The sequence below is a fragment of the Chaetodon auriga genome, chromosome 10, assembly GCF_051107435.1.
Source record: "Chaetodon auriga isolate fChaAug3 chromosome 10, fChaAug3.hap1, whole genome shotgun sequence".
Classification (NCBI taxonomy): domain Eukaryota; kingdom Metazoa; phylum Chordata; class Actinopteri; order Chaetodontiformes; family Chaetodontidae; genus Chaetodon; species Chaetodon auriga.
This window is the reverse complement of record NC_135083.1, coordinates 184,736-203,282: the sequence shown is the minus strand read 5'-3', so window position 1 is coordinate 203,282 and position 18,547 is coordinate 184,736. Positions and strand designations below refer to the sequence as shown.

Genomic DNA, 18,547 nt, shown 5'->3' with positions numbered 1-18,547 from the left:
CATCATAAAAAGCAAGTACGATCACTGTTGAATCACTTGACCAACAGAAAATGAATCAGGGACATTTTGATAAATGATTGGAAGTTTCTTTTTTTGAAGACTCAATCAATAACATCATCAATGACATCATCAATGACATTATGCAACACAACGCTGACAGCAGCTGTTCTGCTCAATAATGAGCACTTGATGAAGTATTTCTACTGTAACTGAAGTAAAGGATCTGAATACTTTGTCCAGGAGACAAGAGTCCAAATGTAGTCCAGATTAGTCTCTGATCGATTGGTCAAACACAGCCGAGTGTCTCTGATCGGACCTGGTTGAGCATTTTCTCATGAAGACGTTTGTCAATGTTGTTTGAGGAGCATTTTCTGTTCGTGAGTACGTTTAATTTGATTTGGGATCAATAAAGTCTGATTGTATCTTATCTTATCTTATCTTATTCTGAATACGAGTCTCAGCTGTGGATTTTACGGCGGTTGTCTCTTCTGACAGTCGGGTATCAACAGATTTCGGGATCGTCGACCTTTTGAAGAAGAGGCTGAAGGGATGAAGGCTCGATGAGCAGCTGCTTGTGGACGTCAGTGGAAATTCATTTTCATTGGCCCTCAAACAGCCTAGAACGAATGTTTTCATTGGAGAACAGGAGCAAAAATCTGAATATTTCATGAACGTGATTCTCACATTCAGGCGTGTAGGGCTGGGAATCGAACCTGTGAGACAGACAAACCTGGACAGACAAGAATAAGACTGTCTTCACGGTCAAAGCCAGGCGTGTCCCTCTGACGGCGCAGGTTTCCATGGAGACAGCTGTGGTAATCGTGGCGATGAGGAGCATAGCTGACGGGGAGGAGACAGGGACCTCAGATTGATAGGAAAACCAACATGTGTGTGTGTGTGTTTGTAATTGGCTGTGATGGAAAATTCTCTTTGATGTTCAAGTGAAGTAAGAGCGCTGGAAACCAGAAACAGTCAGCCAGAAACCAGTCAGCCAGCCAGCCAGCCAGAAACCAGCCAGCCAGCCAGCCAGCCAGCCAGCCAGCCAGAAACCAGTCAGAAAACCAGGAACAGTCAGCCAGAAACCAGAAACAGTCAGCCAGAAGCCACTCAGCCAGAAACCAGTCAGTCAGCCAGAAACCAGCTAGAAACAGTCAGCCAGCCAGAAACCAGTCAGTCAGCCAGAAACAAGTTAGAAACAGTCAGCCAGAAACCAGCCAGCCAGCCAGCCAGAAACCAGTCAGAAAACCAGGAACAGTCAGCCAGAAACCAGTTTGTAACAGTCAGCCAGAAACTAGTCAGAAAACCAGAAACAGTCAGCCGGAAACCAGAAACAGTTGGCCAGAAACAGCCAGAAACAGTCAGAAAACCAGAGACAGTAAGCCAGCCAGAAACCAGCCAGAAATAGTCAGCCAGAAACCAGTCAGTCAGAAACCAGTCAGTCAGCCAGAAACCAGTTAGAAACAGTCAGCTAGAAAACCAATCAGCCAGCCAGAAACCAGTCAGAAAACCAGAAACAGTCAGCCAGAAAACCAGTCAGCCAGAAACCACCAGCCAGAAATGAGTCAGACAGAAAAACAGAAAACAGTCAGCCAGAAACAGTCGTCCAGAAAACCAGTCGGCAAGCCAGACTGGGGGGGGGGGGGGTCTAACAGTCGAGGGCTGTAACCTACCCAACGAGGAACTGTTGAAAGACCTCTTTCTCCAGAACCTTCATCAGAAATGGCTGTTTTGAATCAGGTCTGAAGTTATTTGGTGGTTACCTGAGTCAAGGTGGGTCATTTCCAGTAAGAAGAGAACCATATTCATTTCAGGCTGCACGAAGCCCCCACACACTCTGACTGTCTGTATATTACTGGAAGTTTGTGTTACTCTGTGTGTTTCCCTTCCACAGCTTCAGACAGAAACACACTTCCTGTGACGAACAGTGGACTTCCTGTCTTTCTTTACTTTCTGGGAGTCTCTGCCTTCCGCTGCTGGATTTTGAGTGAACTTTATTGGCAGTAACAGCAGTGTCCTGCAGACGGCTGCTGTGGTGTCGGTCTGGATGTGTTGATCTGAGCACTGGACGACATCAACTGCTCCTCTTGACGATTGGACGGTGATGTAGCCTGATGAGTTGCCATTGGTCAGAGACACAGTCCACAGGGATGAGGAACACTTTGTTTTTCAGAGGATCATCCTCAGAAATTTGATTGACAGTCAAACTGGCCAGTTGCAGTCTTGTTTTGACATGAAACATGGTGTTCATACTGATGTTTGGACTCAAGGTGACTCAGCCAAAGATGGAGGCTGGAGGTGTCTGCATGGTTTTTGAGTCTGTGTCGGTGTCTGCTGTGGTTTTAATACAAGAAGTACACATCCATATTTTTATTCCACATTTTTAGACCATTTACCTTCCCTCAATAACCACATTAACAATAACGTAATAACAAACAATACCAGTTCATTAAGTTCTGTTTTCTATATTTTGTTTATCACTAAACAACAGGGCCAAAAGGTTCTTTCACCTTTTATTAATCAATCTTTGAGGGCTGTTCCTCAAAGGTCCAGTACTACAAATCACTCCGATTGTCTGGGTGATGGTGATTTTTTTTACGTAACATCTCAACCAACTTGACGAACTTCAAGGAGTTGTCAAAAATCACAGCAAGACTCTTCACAGAGGATCAGTTCTAAGAAGCTCCTGGTTGGCTGGTTGGTGTCATTTTGTTCCCTCAAACTTTGTGAAGATGGAGACAAAGCATGTCCTCAATGGTTCACGGTGTAAGTCACCTCACCTGAGGATACAAAGGTCCTGATGAGGTGATGAAGTCATTGCCTCCTACTCCTCTTCTCTAAAACCATGCATTGTACCGTCTTGCCTATTCAAAAAGCAAAGCGGAGATACAAAGTTCTCCGCTCATCTTCCCTTCAACATGGTGGAAACCCTTCTCTCTTGCTTTGCAGCAAATAGAACAAAAACCACAGTTATTCTCTGACATGGACGGCCACTCCCCTTCAAAAATCAATCTGGTTAAAATGAATGCTTCTGTCCCAGATCTCCTTAAGCTTGACTTGGTTTCTCAAGTCCAGCAGTGGTTGAAACGGATGTGGCCGAGGTGCTGCGTGATGGCCGATGCTCCGGCTCTTGAACTGCTCCAGCAGTGACAGTTTGGTATGATGAAGGAAGATTGAGCGAGCTTAACGTGAGCAGACACACTCGTAAGAAACTGGACTCGTTCTCTTTCTGTTTTGGTTGCTTTTAGGTCTTCAGAAGTAAAAAGGTCAGATATTCTTTTCTGCACCATCACTTTGCTCCTGATACTGACAAACATCTCCCATTTTAGCTGACGGGGCTTCCACTTTGACCGGACCTGATGTCTTTTTCCATAGACTTATTTAAAACAAACGTCAAATACAAATATGAAGGTAGTCCAATAGTTATGGTTAATTAAAAAAAGTGCTCACACTCTGTGTGTTCCTTAACTGGTCAACAGGGGGTGCTGCAACAAATTGACAAGTTTAGAAATTTTCAGGTTTTCATTCAGCTTTTTGTTCAGACAACAGGAAACAAATGAGAGACAGTGTCTTTAATACACTGGGAGTGAGACCAGGACTCCTCAGTTTTCTTAGATCTGGACCTCTCTTATCTTCAGCCTCATCAAAGCACTGAGGGACGTCAGCTGATGTGTGAAATAAGGTGGACAACCGATGTGAACTTTATTGAAAACAGGGTCTTTACAGCAGCAGTTTAAACAGTTTTTATTGAAACGCCAGCCTTTGACAGTGTCTTTATTGAAATGAGCTCTGCTAACAAAGAGTGCCCAAACAAAAGGAGTGAATTCAAATGAACTTTATTGAAAGGCTCTGGGTGAACAGTGTTAATGAACAGTCAAGCTTCAACAGAGACTCTTTATTGAAACACAGTCTGTAAGCAAAGAGGAACAAAATGGCAGGATGAAGTTTGCTGAAAGGAATGAGTTCATTCAGCAGATTCAAAAAGCTTTATTGACAGCACAGAGCTTCAGTGTTTACAGTCGATGGTGACACGGTCTGTGCACGATTTGTGCACAATAACTGCTATATTTGTATGGTAATTTAGCCCTTTGTGCGACATACCATCAGTAATTCAATTCCTAAATTTCCGAACATTTTGATGCGTCATAGCTTCATAGATGTTATCAAGCTGATTTGGAGCTAGCCTGATTCTTCATCATACACTGACCATGTCAATGGATTACAGAGAACTGACCCTGGACCTGCCATTAATGATCAGCCACTGCTGTCTCTCACAGACTCTTCCAAGTCCTTTGTGCTGAGACCAGTTTTTGTTTTTTTTTGCTTCATCAGAAGTTTTGAGCTGCCAGCTGTTGTTGTACCTGCTGGGCTGCATCATTCTGTGAACCTCGACAACTTCAAGCACCTCACCATCATTCAGAGACAGTAACAACTTTGCAGTGTGGATCTCAACTTTCGACAGTTTCTCCTCAGAAGGTCTTCGTACGATGATTTTCAGTATCTGGTAACGCTGAGAAACAGGAGGTGGAGCTCGGCTGGTTTGTTACAGTGCAGAGACAAAGATGGCAGTAAGCAGTAATCATGCTTGTAGTGTGTAACAGACAATTTTGTGTGTGTGTGTGTGTGTGTGTGTGTGTGTCCTGCTGTTTGTAATGAAGCAGGAAGTTCCTCCCGTGTGGTAGAATGAACTGTATTTACTGTCGCGCTGTTTCCATTTCCTCTGATACTGACTGCCTCTTCCTCTCTGTCTGTCTGTCTCTGTCTCTCTCTCTGTCAGTCTGTCTGTCTGTCTCTTTGTCTCTGTCTGTCTGTCTATGTCTCACCATTGAACAGAGTCAGTCTTTATTTTCATGCTCGTATTGCAGTTTGCTCGTATTTTTAGCTCAGTGAAAGTCAATGGGTGAATCAGACAAACTGGTTGCAAACAGTTTCCCTATGCTTCAAATAATAATAATGATTAATCTCCTTTTTGGAGAGAGCCTTGGAGTTCTTGGTCCAATCCAGTTTGCTGTCCAGGTGGACACTCGGTATTTACACTCCTGTACAATCTCCACCATCTCTGCCCTAATGAAAATTGGTGCAGGAGGAGCCATCGATCTCCAGAAGTCCACCTCCAGCTCCGTTGTTGTTGATGTTGGAGAACTTCTGTAGGTGGCAGGTCTTTGTGTCATTCCTGAAGTCAGCAGTACAATGTGAATGGGGACAGGACAGTCCCCTGTGGTGTCCACACTGAAGTTGATATAATCAGTCAAACAGTCTGTCAGTCCATCTGTGTCCTCACCATATGACCTGAGAAAAACGTCCCATTTGTGTAAACAACGACGACAACGGCTGGACTTTCTTTAATGGTAATGGGACCAGGGTAGCACCAGCTGTTATTAATAAAAGTGGTGAGCCCAGTTCCTCTTTTCTTACCGCTCTCCAATTTCTTCCTGTCTGCCCAAACCATTTGTAAACCATCAATGGTAATGATGGAATCTGGAGTATCATCCCAAAGCTGTGCCTCCATAAAACACATAACAAGACACTTGCAGAAGTCCCTCTGATTCCCCTCCAGAGCCGCCAGCTCATCCATTTTATTGTCCAGTGATCTCACATTGCCCATGATGATAGAAGGTAGATGTGGTTCATATCTGGACCCAGTTTTCTTCCCCTGTCACTTTGTTCCACCCTGTAATCAGTGTGACTGTGGATTTGCTGCGCGATGGTAGTCATATGGTTATGGTAGCATAGCTGTATGAGAGTAATTCCAAAGTGTAAAACAGACTAAAACTCTCAACAAGTGTGTTCAGAGAGGCACAATTAAATGAATAACTGGTAAGAACTGAAACAAGTAATAATTAAGAAAAGTAGGAAAAAGTAGAAAAAAGTAAGAAAACGAGCCGGAGAAACTGCAACAGGCTGCACACACAGTGACACACACGCAGATTTCTATCAAGGTCAAATTCACTTTTACTGCCAAAGAAAACGAAACTCACGAAACACTGCAGAGGAAACACCTCAATCATCCGAAAACATACTATTCAAAAACACATGGCACGTGTTAAAATACAGCAAACATCACACAGTAACACAGACACATGTAACCTGAACACAGAGACACACACACACACACACACACACACACACACACACACACACACAGATAAGACATGGCTCAGCTAAATGTGGACTGTCCCTTTAAACAGCCCCCAACCCCGTTCAGATTACACTCTGTTGAATAATGTGTTGTCACTGCCATCACACTAAAGATTAGACAGCCTGAGAGTGTGTGTGTGTGTGTGTGTGTGTGTGTGTGTGTGTGTGTGTGTGTGTGTGTGTGTGTGTGTGTGTGTGTGCGTGCGTGCACATAATTGGTATCTTGGAGTGCAGCTGTCTTCAGTCACTGGCATCAGTTACACCCCCAACTTAGAAACACACTGTATTAACACACACACACATACACACACACACACACACACACACACACACACACACACACACAGTGTATAAGATATGACCAGATTTCAGTTGAAAGCCTGATCCACAGAACATGAAGTCAGAGGTGTGATGTCAGAGCCGTCTGTGCATCTTGTTGCACAGACATCTCATGAAGTTAGCATGCTAACAGCTAGCTGCAGCCCACCCTGTCCTGTAATACACCTTTGTACCTGAAGACAGTGTGTTCTGACAGAGATGGAGCAGAAGTTTTACACCTGCATCAAAGCCTAGAGACTGCTGCACATATGGCTCTGTGTGTGTGTGTGTGTGTGTGTGTGTGTGTGTGTGTGTGCTCCACATATGCAGATTACAGCTCTATGTCTCAGTTTGCAGAGTTACAACCATCAGATTAACTCCACAGATTAGTGAATGAAGGCAGGCAGCCTAATCTACTGACTGTTTTACTGCGTGTGTGTGTGTGTGTGTGTGTGTGTGTGTGTGTGTGTGTGTGTCTGTCTGTTTCAGGGTCAGCTTTAATGGGGATTAAGTCAACTGGTGGCCTATTTGGAGGCTTCACTTGTAGTTTTTTTTGCGGGGGAAATAAAAACGAGGCCTGAGTTTGGATTAACTAACAGTTGAGATGAAGCAGAGCTGATGAAGAGGAGCAGAAAATACCCTGAACAGAAAGTCTGAACATTTGGCTTCTGATTGTCACAAGAATTGTCACAAGCTCATCTGATCAGGTGTCTGTCTGCTGATTGGTCTTGGAGCAGCAGATAGCTGTCAGGATGCTGAAGAAGTCGTGGTCACTCTCTGTAACGCCACAGCGCGTCGCCTCGTTCAGTGAGCTTCGTGGTGTTTGACAGACACGTGGACGTGTCGCCATGAGCACAGTCGTTCATTAAAGAAGCTTTTCCACACTTTGGTTTGACCAAATGTGTCATTTCACTGACGCAGAGACGTTTAACATGTTGTTGTAATACCGACTGTCACCTCTATGAGCAGCTTCTGGCAGTCAGAGTGACATGCTCTGATCTTTCTTTGAGTCTGGGAATGGAAAGCTTGAAGAAGGTGTGTGATTGAAAAGAGTCACTTACAAAGATGTGTTTCCACAGTCAGGTCAGAACCTGGTGAACATCCCACAGAAACGACAGCAGTCAGACCAGTTGAACCAGTGTGTTCCAGCTGGTGGCATCAGTCAGCAGCTGAAGCTCTCTGACCTCTGACCCCACACACCCTGCAGGGAAGCCACTGATAAAGGAACACGACTTTTCTCCATGTGTTTCCTCTCTGAGCCTCAGCAGAGAGCCTGCAGACGAGGGTGAAGATCTCCTCCAAACCAAATAATCTTCATCTGAACATTCACAGATCACCGTCAGCAGGAAAGACTGCAGCCACCAGCTCCTCTGCACATGGATGTTAAAAACATTGAAAACATGGACGTTAAAAACATTGAAAACATGGACGTTAAAAACATTAAAAACATTGAAAACATGGACGTTAAAAACATTGAAAACATGGACGTTAAAAACATTGAAAACATGGACGTTAAAAACATTAAAAACATTGGAAACATGGACGTTAAAAACATTGAAAACATGGACGTTAAAAACATTGAAAACATGGACGTTAAAAACATTGAAAACATTGGAAACATGGACGTTAAAAACATTGAAAACATGGACGTTAAAAACTTTAAACACACAGATATTGAAAACATTAAAAACATTTGAAACATTACAAACATTAGAGACATTAGAAACATGAACATTGAAAACATAAGAAACATTAAAAACATTAGAAACAATAGAGACATTAGAAACGTGAACATTGAAAACATTAAAAACAATAGAAAGGCTAGAAACATTAAAAACATTCACAACATTAGAATCATTAAAAACTTTAAAAACATTAGAAACATTAGAAAAGTTAAAAACATTAGAAATATTAGAAAAGTTAAAAACATTAGAAACATTAGAAAAGTTAAAAACATTAGAAATATTAGAAAAGTTAAAAACATTAGAAACATTAGAAAAGTTAAAAACATTAGAAATATTAGAAAAGTTAAAAACATTAGAAACATTAGAAAAGTTAAAAACATTAGAAATATTAGAAAAGTTAAAAACATTAGAAACATTAGAAAAGTTAAAAACATTCGAAACATTAGAATAGTTAAAAACATTAAAAACATTAGAACTATTAAAAACTTGAACCTTTAAAAATTGTCATCACCAAATCATAATCTGATCTTCAGTCAGGTTTTTTTACAGTTTGTTTTTCTGACATTAATGCAGATCAGAGCTGTTTGTTATTCAAATATTTGCTGATGATGCAACACTGAGAAATACTGACACATACACACACATACACACACACACACACACACACACACACACACACACACACACACAGTAGTCCTGTTCAGAGGGTACCAAGGAGCAGCTTTAAACCTTGTTACTCCTGGTCTTTGTGCCTTGATATCATAATTATATCCTATCCCAGTGTAACCTGCTCCTCCTCAGCTCCTCTGGCCTCCTCCTCAGCTCCTCTGACATGCACAGAGCTGCATGTCTTCACCTCCTGTTTCCTAAAGCCAGCATCCAGCTCGTTGGCTTTGTTGACGCTGCACCGCTCAGCAACTTTGTGGGTGAGATGGTGTTGAATGCTGAGCTGATGTAGCTGCTGTTGGCATTGAAGGCACAGTGGAGACACAGTGGAGACGGCCCCCTCTGTGGATCTGTTGGTTCTGAATGTAAACTGGTGAGGGTCCAGGCTCGCTGGGATGTCATCTTTGATGGAGAACCAGGTTCTCAGAACATGTTACCAGAATGGGGTGGAGTGATTTTAGTGACTGCTTGCCTGCGACATCAGCGGGGTTGTGTGGTGACGCTTTGGACAAACTCACTGATGCTCAGATGTTGCCTTTTGTGGGGATGTGGGTTAAATTGTACCCTAACAACAGTCCGTGAGTGACCAAATCTGTTAAATCCAGCAAAAACCAAACTTCCGTTTACATGGTGTAACCTTTGAATTGCCTGTTGCTACCAAGGAGCTGAAAATGGAAATTTGAGAATGAAAACAGAAATCTGAAGCTGAACCTTGGCTCAGCTGGTCTAGAGTGAAACTTCGGACAGCTGCAGTTCAGATACTGAGTTTGCTAATGGCTTTCATTGTTTCTGAATTAGTTAGATACTTTTTGATTTAAGTAATGAAACCCAGTTAAAGCCAATCAGCACTTTGGCATCGACCAAAAGGACGGCGAAGGGCATTCCTTTCAATAAGAGTCAGCAGGACTCATGGACCTGATAGCACCTGTGGTCATTTACCTAAATCTTGTACAGAACAGCTGAGCTCTGTATTTACGTCTTTACAGGCACAGCATGTGGTCTGGAAGGAAGCTGTGGTCATCCCTGTTCTCAAATCCAGTTACCCCAAAAACTTGCAGTGAGTTTTTAACTCACAGTTAAGAGTTATCACTTGTATCTTATTCTTTGGTGTCATGGTTTGGAAACCCATCTTTAAAGAACAGAAGCTCTCTGAATAAAATTGTTAAATGTCTGGTTCTGAGTCACAGCTTAGCAGCGTCCCCATACACCAAACAGCTCCAGTGGATAACCAGTTCCATTTTAAACAATGCCTCCCATCCTTTGAACAGGGAATTTCAGCTTCTTCGTTCTGCACGGAGGTTTATGGTCTCAGGGTGTAGAACAAAGCGGTATAAAAATAGCTTTGTTCCAGCAGCCATCACTCAGATGAACAAGTCAAAGCAACATCACACAGATGCTATAGAATTCAGTTCAGTTCATTTTTATTCAAGTAGCACCAAATCAAAACAGAACTTGTCTCAGGACACTTTCCACATAGAGCAGGGCAGGTCAGGAACCAAACTCTTTATCTACAGATCTTTATCTTTATCTACCCAACAATTCCCCCACAACCAACACTTTGCAGCAGTGGTGAGGAAGAACTTCTTTTAACAGGAAGAAACCTTGAGCAGAACCAGGATCAGGGTGGGCAAGAGAGGAGAGGTGGGGTTAGGAGGAGTGGACGGAAATGAATAACAGTAACAACGACATTTCTAACAATAGCATATATAGCATAGTATATAGATATATGATATATTTATGCACTAGTAGCAGTTGCATTGGATGTTAGGCAGGGTCATGGTGGGAGACATAGCTATAATCCACAATCCAGGTTCAGCCACTGTCCATGGGAATCTGCGAGACAACAAAGCACAGAGACTCCGGGGAAGAAGCTAAGTTAGTAACAAGGTGTGCAGATGGAGACGGAGAGAAGGACAGAGGAAGTTGGTGTATCTTTCGAGGTCCCCTGACAGTCTAATCCTATAGCAGCATAACTAAGGGCTAGTCCAAGGCAAGCCTGAGCCAGCCCTAACTATAAGCTTCATCAAAAAGGAAAGTTTTAAGCCAACTCTTAAATGTAGAGACAGTGTCTGCCTCCCGGACAAAGACTAGAAGATGGTTCCACAGGAGAGGAACTTGATAGCTGAAGGTTCTGGCTAGGGATGGGAATTGAAAACCAGTTTTTGTTGAAAACCGGTTCCCAGTGTTTCAGTTCCTCGGAATCATTTGCCAATTTTGCAAACGATTCCCTTATCGATTCCAGTGGGCATGAATTACGTTGCGCGGTGCACATTACGTAGCTTACGCAAGCTACGCAAAATGCGTTGCTCAAAAACTAAAGCTCGCAAGTTTGGTTACATTTCACGAGAAAGGATGACAACAGGACAACTTACAATATTTGCAAAGTGGATATTTCATCAAAGGGAGGAAATACTATCAATATGCAGGAACATTTGCACACACAGCGATAACTTTGAATGGATGTCGCGTTTTTGATCCGCTCCGGAGTGAATCTCAACCCAGCAGCAGCGGCAACGTTAGCACGTCCTCTGCTGTTAACACTGCAGGTAACTAAGTAACCAACACTGCCTGTTATGTTAGCGCCATTTGCCTCATCGTAAAACCTGCTATTACTAACTGTTAACGTTAAATGAACGCCTTCTCACGCAGTACATTTAGATGACCGTGACGAGAGACAGAGTCTGACTGGCTCAGAGGCTGGCGGGACTCGCTCCAGTTCACGTCTACCTCTAGCTTCTCCTTTCACCGAGTGGATCAGGAGATCCAGTGGGACAGAAGCCTGTCCCCATCCCCTGCAAGGATAGCGCCACCCTATGGTGGTGGAGTGAGAGGGAGACTCTGGCCCTGCTGTCAGGGCTGGCTGAAAGCTTTGTGTGTGTGCAGGCGTCCTCCACCCCGTCTGAGAGGAGACACCACAAGTCCAGAAAGATCCTGTATCCTTCCTGAAAAAGCAGATATGCTTATTTTTCTGCAAAAGAATTGTTAATTCTTCATAGTTAATATTTGCAGAATTGCACAATGCACAGTTTCATTGGACTTGACTTGATTGTATTTGTCACTGGCTGACATAGTTTTATTTTTGAGTGCTCAGCTCACATATCCCTTTTAAAAAGGAGAAATTCAATTTCTATTAGAAAAATGTTGAACATGTTACTGGACATTCTGGAACAGTTGCCACAGCATATGTTGTATTTTGTTAATTTCTACAGACGAATATTTATTATTATTATTATTATTATTATTATTATTATTGTTATTTTAGATTTATTTTCAAAACAAATTGTTTTTTCTGGGGTCCCCCTGGCACCCCATCAAGGAGCCCTAGGCTGTGGCCCTCTTAAGGCCTCACTGTTGGGTTTGTAAGGTCATGTTACTTCTAAACTAAACAAAGTTGATGCTAATCGACCTGTTTGTTTTCCTTTTTGCCAAATGAGAATCGATAAGAGAATCGATAAAGAACTGACTCGTTCAAAAACGGAATCGTAAAAATCTTATCAATTCCCATCCCTAGTTCTGGCTCTCGTTCTGCTTTTGGAGACCTTAGGAACTATAAGTAGGCCTGCATTCTAGGAACGCAGTGTTCGAGTAGGGTAATAAGGTACTATGAGCTCTTTAAGATAAGATGGTGCCTGACCATTTATGGCTTTGTACGTAAGGAGGAGGATTTTAACTTCTATTCTGTATTTTATAGGGAGCCAGTGCAGAGCGGCTAATATCAGAGAAATGTGATCTGTCTTCCTTGTTTTTGTTAGGACTCGTGCTGCAGTGTTCTGGGGCAGCTGGAGAGTCTTTAGAGACTCACTGGGGCAGCCCGATAGTAAGAAAGTGCAATAATCCAGCCTGGATGATCCGAATGTGTGGAGCAGTTTCTCTGCATGGCGTTGAGACAGTGGATGTTGTTACGTAGGTGTTAAAGGGCACATCCTGATCAAAGATGACTCCCAGAGTCCTTCGAGTAGAGCTGGAGGCCCGCGCGACGCTGTTCAGAGTCGCTGTATCATCAGATAGTCAGTCCACGACCTGTAAACAGCCAAGTACGGTACCTGTGGACAGACAGGGAGCAGGTGGTGCAGGAAGTGGAGCGTTCAGCAGCACAACAGACGAACACTGAAGAGCTGAAAGGAGGGAATGTTGGTGAGCTGCTGATCCCTGTTTTTTGTCTTCAAGGACAACTCCTGCCTCAGCTGTGTGTGTGTGTGTGTGTGTGTGTGTGTGTGTGTGTGTGTGTGTGTGTGTGTGTGTGTTGTATTGTTGGCCGTCCTTCAGCCTATAAACCATGTGACTCAAACACAGACTGGAGCTGCTGAAAGTCTCTCGCAGTGTTTTTTGTCTTCGTGACTCGATGTGTGGGTTGATTGATGGGAGGCGGAGCCACAGACTGCATTGTCTGTTAAATATACGCTTCCTTTCGCCACCGTCTGGCAGGTGATAAAACCCAATTAACAGAATATATGAAGTTCAAACATTGAAGGGATGTGAAAGACAAAGACTGACGAACGGTGACTTGTGGACCAATGAGCAGATGTCAAACAGTTCAGTTTTGATTTTTAATGTAAAATCCAGGATGAAACATTGTGTTTTCTGTCAGCGTGTATCAAGACGTTAACACTTCGTCCGCTTCATTTGTGCCTGCTGATCACTTTCAGCTGATCGTATTGATTGAACTTGCTCCGGCTTTCTGAAGCTCACCTGAAGGATTAACGTGGTAAAAACGTCACTTTTTCCAGTGAAAGAACAGCTTTTTATCTGCTCCGTGTTCAGTTTGAAGCAGCGTGAACATGAATCAGTAACATAAAGAAGCAGCAGCTGCACTGACAAGAACAGATGAGTGTGAGCTGCTCAGTCTATAGATCATTAATCAATAGCTGCAGTGATTGATTAGCTGTACGCTCCACGTTGCTCATTAAGTCATTAAAAGCTCCAGCAGACAAACAGGAAGTGATTCATTGCTTGACCTCACAGTTGACCTTGAAGACAGATGGTTGATGAGGAGCGAATAAAGGAACGATTCAGACAGCAGGAGACGAAAGACGAGTTAATAAAAAGGAGGAATTCTAGTTTCATCAGAAAACCAGAATCTGCCAAGAGAAGAACTCAAAATGAAGATGGGAACAAAAACTAAACGTATTCAGACTAAACGACGACAGATTTCAGAGCAGAGGCCTGTTTTCACTTTGTGATGTCACAGCAGGTGAGCCGCCAGGTGTTCGTCCCTCCACACGAGGCTGTCCTGCCCGCCCCCTCAGAGCTACCCCCGGAGGCCCCGGACCCTCAGAGGGACCCTTGGAGGCCCCGGACCCTCAGGACCCCTGATGTTATCCAGACATGTCGAGTACTCTCTCTGATCTGTGCGTAAATCTGTGCGTGTGCATGAACACACAGCGCAGACATGATCAATCAATGAGTTGATGAACAGCCAATCAGCAGCGAGGAGACATTTGTGTCGCAGTGAACTGAATCTGGTCAGGTGACCCTCGCAGGTTGCCTGAACTCACATGATACGTTCACTGTCAGCTGTGTTGATGAATCACTAACTGATTCATGAAATGTGACAGATGAAACGTGGTGGTCAGCGCTGTCAAAGAAAACTTTATTGCTGCGTCATTTCGCTGACAGACAGTAGAAGCAGTGGAATGTGACCTGACGTGTGTCTGTTTCTGTGTTCCTTCAGGAAACGTCCTCCTGATGAAGAAGGTTCCTCCTCTTCCTCCTCACATCACAGACGCAGCAGGTTGCCTCAACAGGTTGGTGCACCTCTAATCTCTGTATCTGCTGATGCGGAACGCTGAGTCAGGGCGTCCGGCTGGTTACCAACGCAACCGGTGACCTCAGAGAGTGCCGCCACATGGCGAGCGATGATGTCATCAGTCCTGAAGCAGCACTCGTCACTCTGATTCAGTGGGAGGAGTCAGTGCAGTCTCCACGCTGTGGTGCTCAGCAGGTTCCTCTTTACTCAACGCAGTGATCTGATTGGTCAGGAATTTGGATCAATAGTGTGTGTATGTGTGTGTGTGTTAAACAGAGCAGTCATTATTATCCCCCCAGCTCTCTGTCTGTCTGTCTGTCTCTGTCTGTCTGTCTGTCTGTCTGTCTGTCTCTGTCTGCCTGTCTGTCTGTCTCTCCGTCTGTCTGTCTGTCTTTGTCTCTCTCTCTCTCTCTCTGTCTCTTGTTTCCTGTTTATTCTCAGTGTCTCTCGCTCATTAACAGAAGCTCTTTATGAATCACTTCTTCAGGACAAAGAGTTCACTGTGTTTCATCCAGTTTTCATGACGTCATCTATAACCAGTTTGTCATTCATTCATTCATAATGAGGCGCCCTCTAGTGGCTGTAGTGGTTATGACTGAAGGACGAGGTCAGGTGGTGTAGGATAGGACGGTGGGTGGGGTGTGTGGATGACGTGACACATGAAACACTAATGTTCGTCTTGGTGCATAAACCTGAACTCACTGCGAGTGTTTGACGTTAACCACGTGAGGACGGAGGTCGTCTATCGGCCTGTCGCTGATTTGTTGTTTCTGGCCATCGACCTGTTCGGTCGTGTGGGAATGAGGACGAGTTCAGCTGAAGGCCTCAGACATCTTCACATATCTTTAAAAACTTGAAACTTATGTTTTGTTTGAAAAATTTACAGAAGCTCATTTGACATAATTTTAAAGAACGTAACGTCTTCCTGTAAATCAACCAATCAGATAACCCTCTGTCAGTCATGTGGGCTCAGACTGGAAAACACAGACGTTAAAATTTAAATGTCTGGATTTGTCAACCTGAAAAAAACATCCATTCAAGCAGTTGAAATGAGCTTCTGTAAATGGAGTGAGGTCTTTGAGTTCAGAGGCTTTTTGTCCTTTCTGTGCTTCCTTACACGTCCACCGTCCGTCCACTCACTTTCTCTGCAGTTACTTCAGTTCGTTCTTTGTGTTCGTGTTTGTTTCACGTCTCAAACACGAATCGTCCTGCACCATAAATAAACTGGGACACGTCGTCTCTCCGTCACATTTCCTCCCAATTACTGTGTGTCACCTTTCACCTCCTCCCCTCCCCCTCCCCCTCCATTCATTACTCCGCCTGGTTGGTTCGTCTCTCTACAAGCTGCTTTTCACGCTCTCTAAATCTCACCCCCACCACCCCTCCATCACCCCCCCCCCCCCAAAGCCTCTTCACTCGTCCTTCATCTTTTGTTTCTGCTGGAAAACCTCACACACCTGATAAACAACACACACGCACACACACAAACAGTCACAGGCAGATATAACCACATAACATAACATGATGTAATCATCAACATCATCATCATCATCATCACATAAAGTGCAGCCCCACCCTCAGACAGGACCTCAAGCTCCATCACTGACCCCCTTTTTGTTTTATTGATCATTTCAGATTTGTGTTTTTAACAAACACGTTTCATCTGTCTTCATCCAATCATCATCAGTTTCAACAGTTCAGTAAGAAAATATTCCAAACGTTCAGCAGGACGGCCTCCATCAGCAGCTCCGTCACGACAGGAAGTGTGACTGATGGAGGCTGCTGTCACATTCAAACATCAACACCTGCTCCTACCAACACCTGCTCAAACACCAACACCTGCTCAAACACCAACACCTGCTCCTACCAACACCTGCTCAAACACCAACACCTGCTCCTACACCAACACCTGCTCCTACACCAACACCTGCTCCTACACCAACACCTGCTCCTACCAACACCTGCTGAAACACCAACACCTGCTCCTACACCAACACCTGCTCCTACATCAACACCTGCTCCTACACCAACACCTGCTCCTACCAACACCTGCTCCTACACCAACGCCTGCTCCTACACCAACACCTGCTCCTACACCAACACCTGCTCCTACATCAACACCTGCTCCTACACCAACACCTGCTCCTACATCAACACCTGCTCCTACACCAACACCTGCTCCTACACCAACACCTGCTCCTACACCAACACCTGCTCCTACCAACACCTGCTGAAACACCAACACCTGCTCCTACCAACACCTGCTCAAACACCAACACCTGCTCCTACACCAACACCTGCTCCTACACCAACACCTGCTCCTACATCAACACCTGCTCCTACACCAACACCTGCTCCTACCAACACCTGCTGAAACACCAACACCTGCTCCTACCAACACCTGCTCAAACACCAACACCTGCTCCTACACCAACACCTGCTCAAACACACACATTTTTCTCTTCTTTGTTTTCTATTTTGCGGTTTTATTGCTTCTAAAATCTTTTCTTTGCTGACAAAACTAACTCCTTGTACACATGAACTGTAGTAACGTCTGATTCTGATTGGACTGGACGTGGATCACCTCTGAGAGGAGATGGGCTGTGGTTGGTCAGATGTGTTCATGGTGTAGATTTAGTGAGTGTTTGTGAGGACAGACGTTGATGCACAAAATCACAGTATAGACGTTGCTGCACCAGCTGGCCACACACACACACACACACACACACACACACACACACACACACACACACACACTGTCAGACCTCAGGCTGTGTGTGTTTTCTTTCTGTGTGCTTGATTGATGTGTGTGTGTTTGTGTGTGTGTGTGTGTGTGTGTGTGTGCAGTGGTGCATGTGACCGTGTGTGTGTGTGACCGTGTGTGTGTGTGTGTGTGTGTGTGTGTCTGATTAATATTGCATGAGGGTCCTGATGAGAAGTGGACAAACACTCCCAGCTGAGCTCTAACACGCGCACACACACACACACACACACACACACATAAATGAATGCATGAATGTATTGTCACACACACACTCAATCACATGAGGTCACACACACGCGTTTTACAGGCAGTGTGTTGTGTCACAGATAAGATGCTGCTGATAACACACACACACAAACACACACACACATGCACACACTCTCTTCACATCACATTAAACTGTCTGTGGTAACCATGACAACCTGAACACTTTATGATTCTCACCTGCTGTGACCTGTCATCTGTGAACCAATCAGACCACAGGAACACACAGACAGTGGACTCACCTGAGCAGAGACGTTGTGTGCAGAGTCTCACTGATGTGTTTTCACAAGCAGAGCGAGCTCTAATTACACCGATACAGCTGATCAGTATTGATCCTGATGACTTCACTGTGAGGGAAACGTGTTTTTATGTTGACTGTGTGTCAGCAGGAAGGCTTTGTTTTGGCGTCTAACTCAACCAGAATAAGAAACAGAGAACAAGAGAACGATGAGCAAGTTCACAGAGAGAAGGAGCAACAGCTCAGAAACACAATGAAGACAAAGAAGATGACTTCTGTCCTCCAAAGCAGAGACACCTTTTATTCGTCTCACTGGTGTCGTAATGTTTCATGTTTCATTGAATGGCTGCAGTGAATCTGTGTTTTTTGTGTTGGTGAATGTGTGGCTGAGTGTTTAATGGCAGAATAAAAACCAAACATGAAGAAACGAGTGGGACAGAGGCTTCTTCTTCTTCTTCTTCTTCTTCTTCTTCTTCTTCTTCTTCTTCTTCTGCACCCGTACGATCTGCAGTTGAGGATTTATCAGCTGCTTCCCATCATGCACTGGGGCTCATTGTGAGGTGATTCAGCCATTCACAGCAGCAGCTGGTGGATGAGAACAAAGAGACACATCAGCTGTGGGATGTCCTGCTAAGACAGGAACTCTGAGGGACTCTGAGGAAGAGACACTTGATATGGAGCTGTTGTGTTGAGGTTTAGTCTGCTGCAGGTGAGGCGAGCTGGACTTTACC

At 44.2% G+C, this 18,547-nt stretch overlaps 1 protein-coding gene across 2 annotated transcripts in view; it reads left to right on the top strand.

Annotated features, from left to right (window-relative positions):
* plxnb3 (plexin B3) overlaps positions 1-18,547 on the top strand; it is a 77,648-nt gene that overhangs the window by 5,557 nt on the left and 53,544 nt on the right. For both annotated transcript variants that reach the window (XM_076740512.1, XM_076740510.1), the window contains exon 2: positions 14,476-14,548. The gene's annotated coding sequence lies outside the window, so the exon portion shown is untranslated. The remainder of the gene's footprint in view (positions 1-14,475; positions 14,549-18,547) is intronic.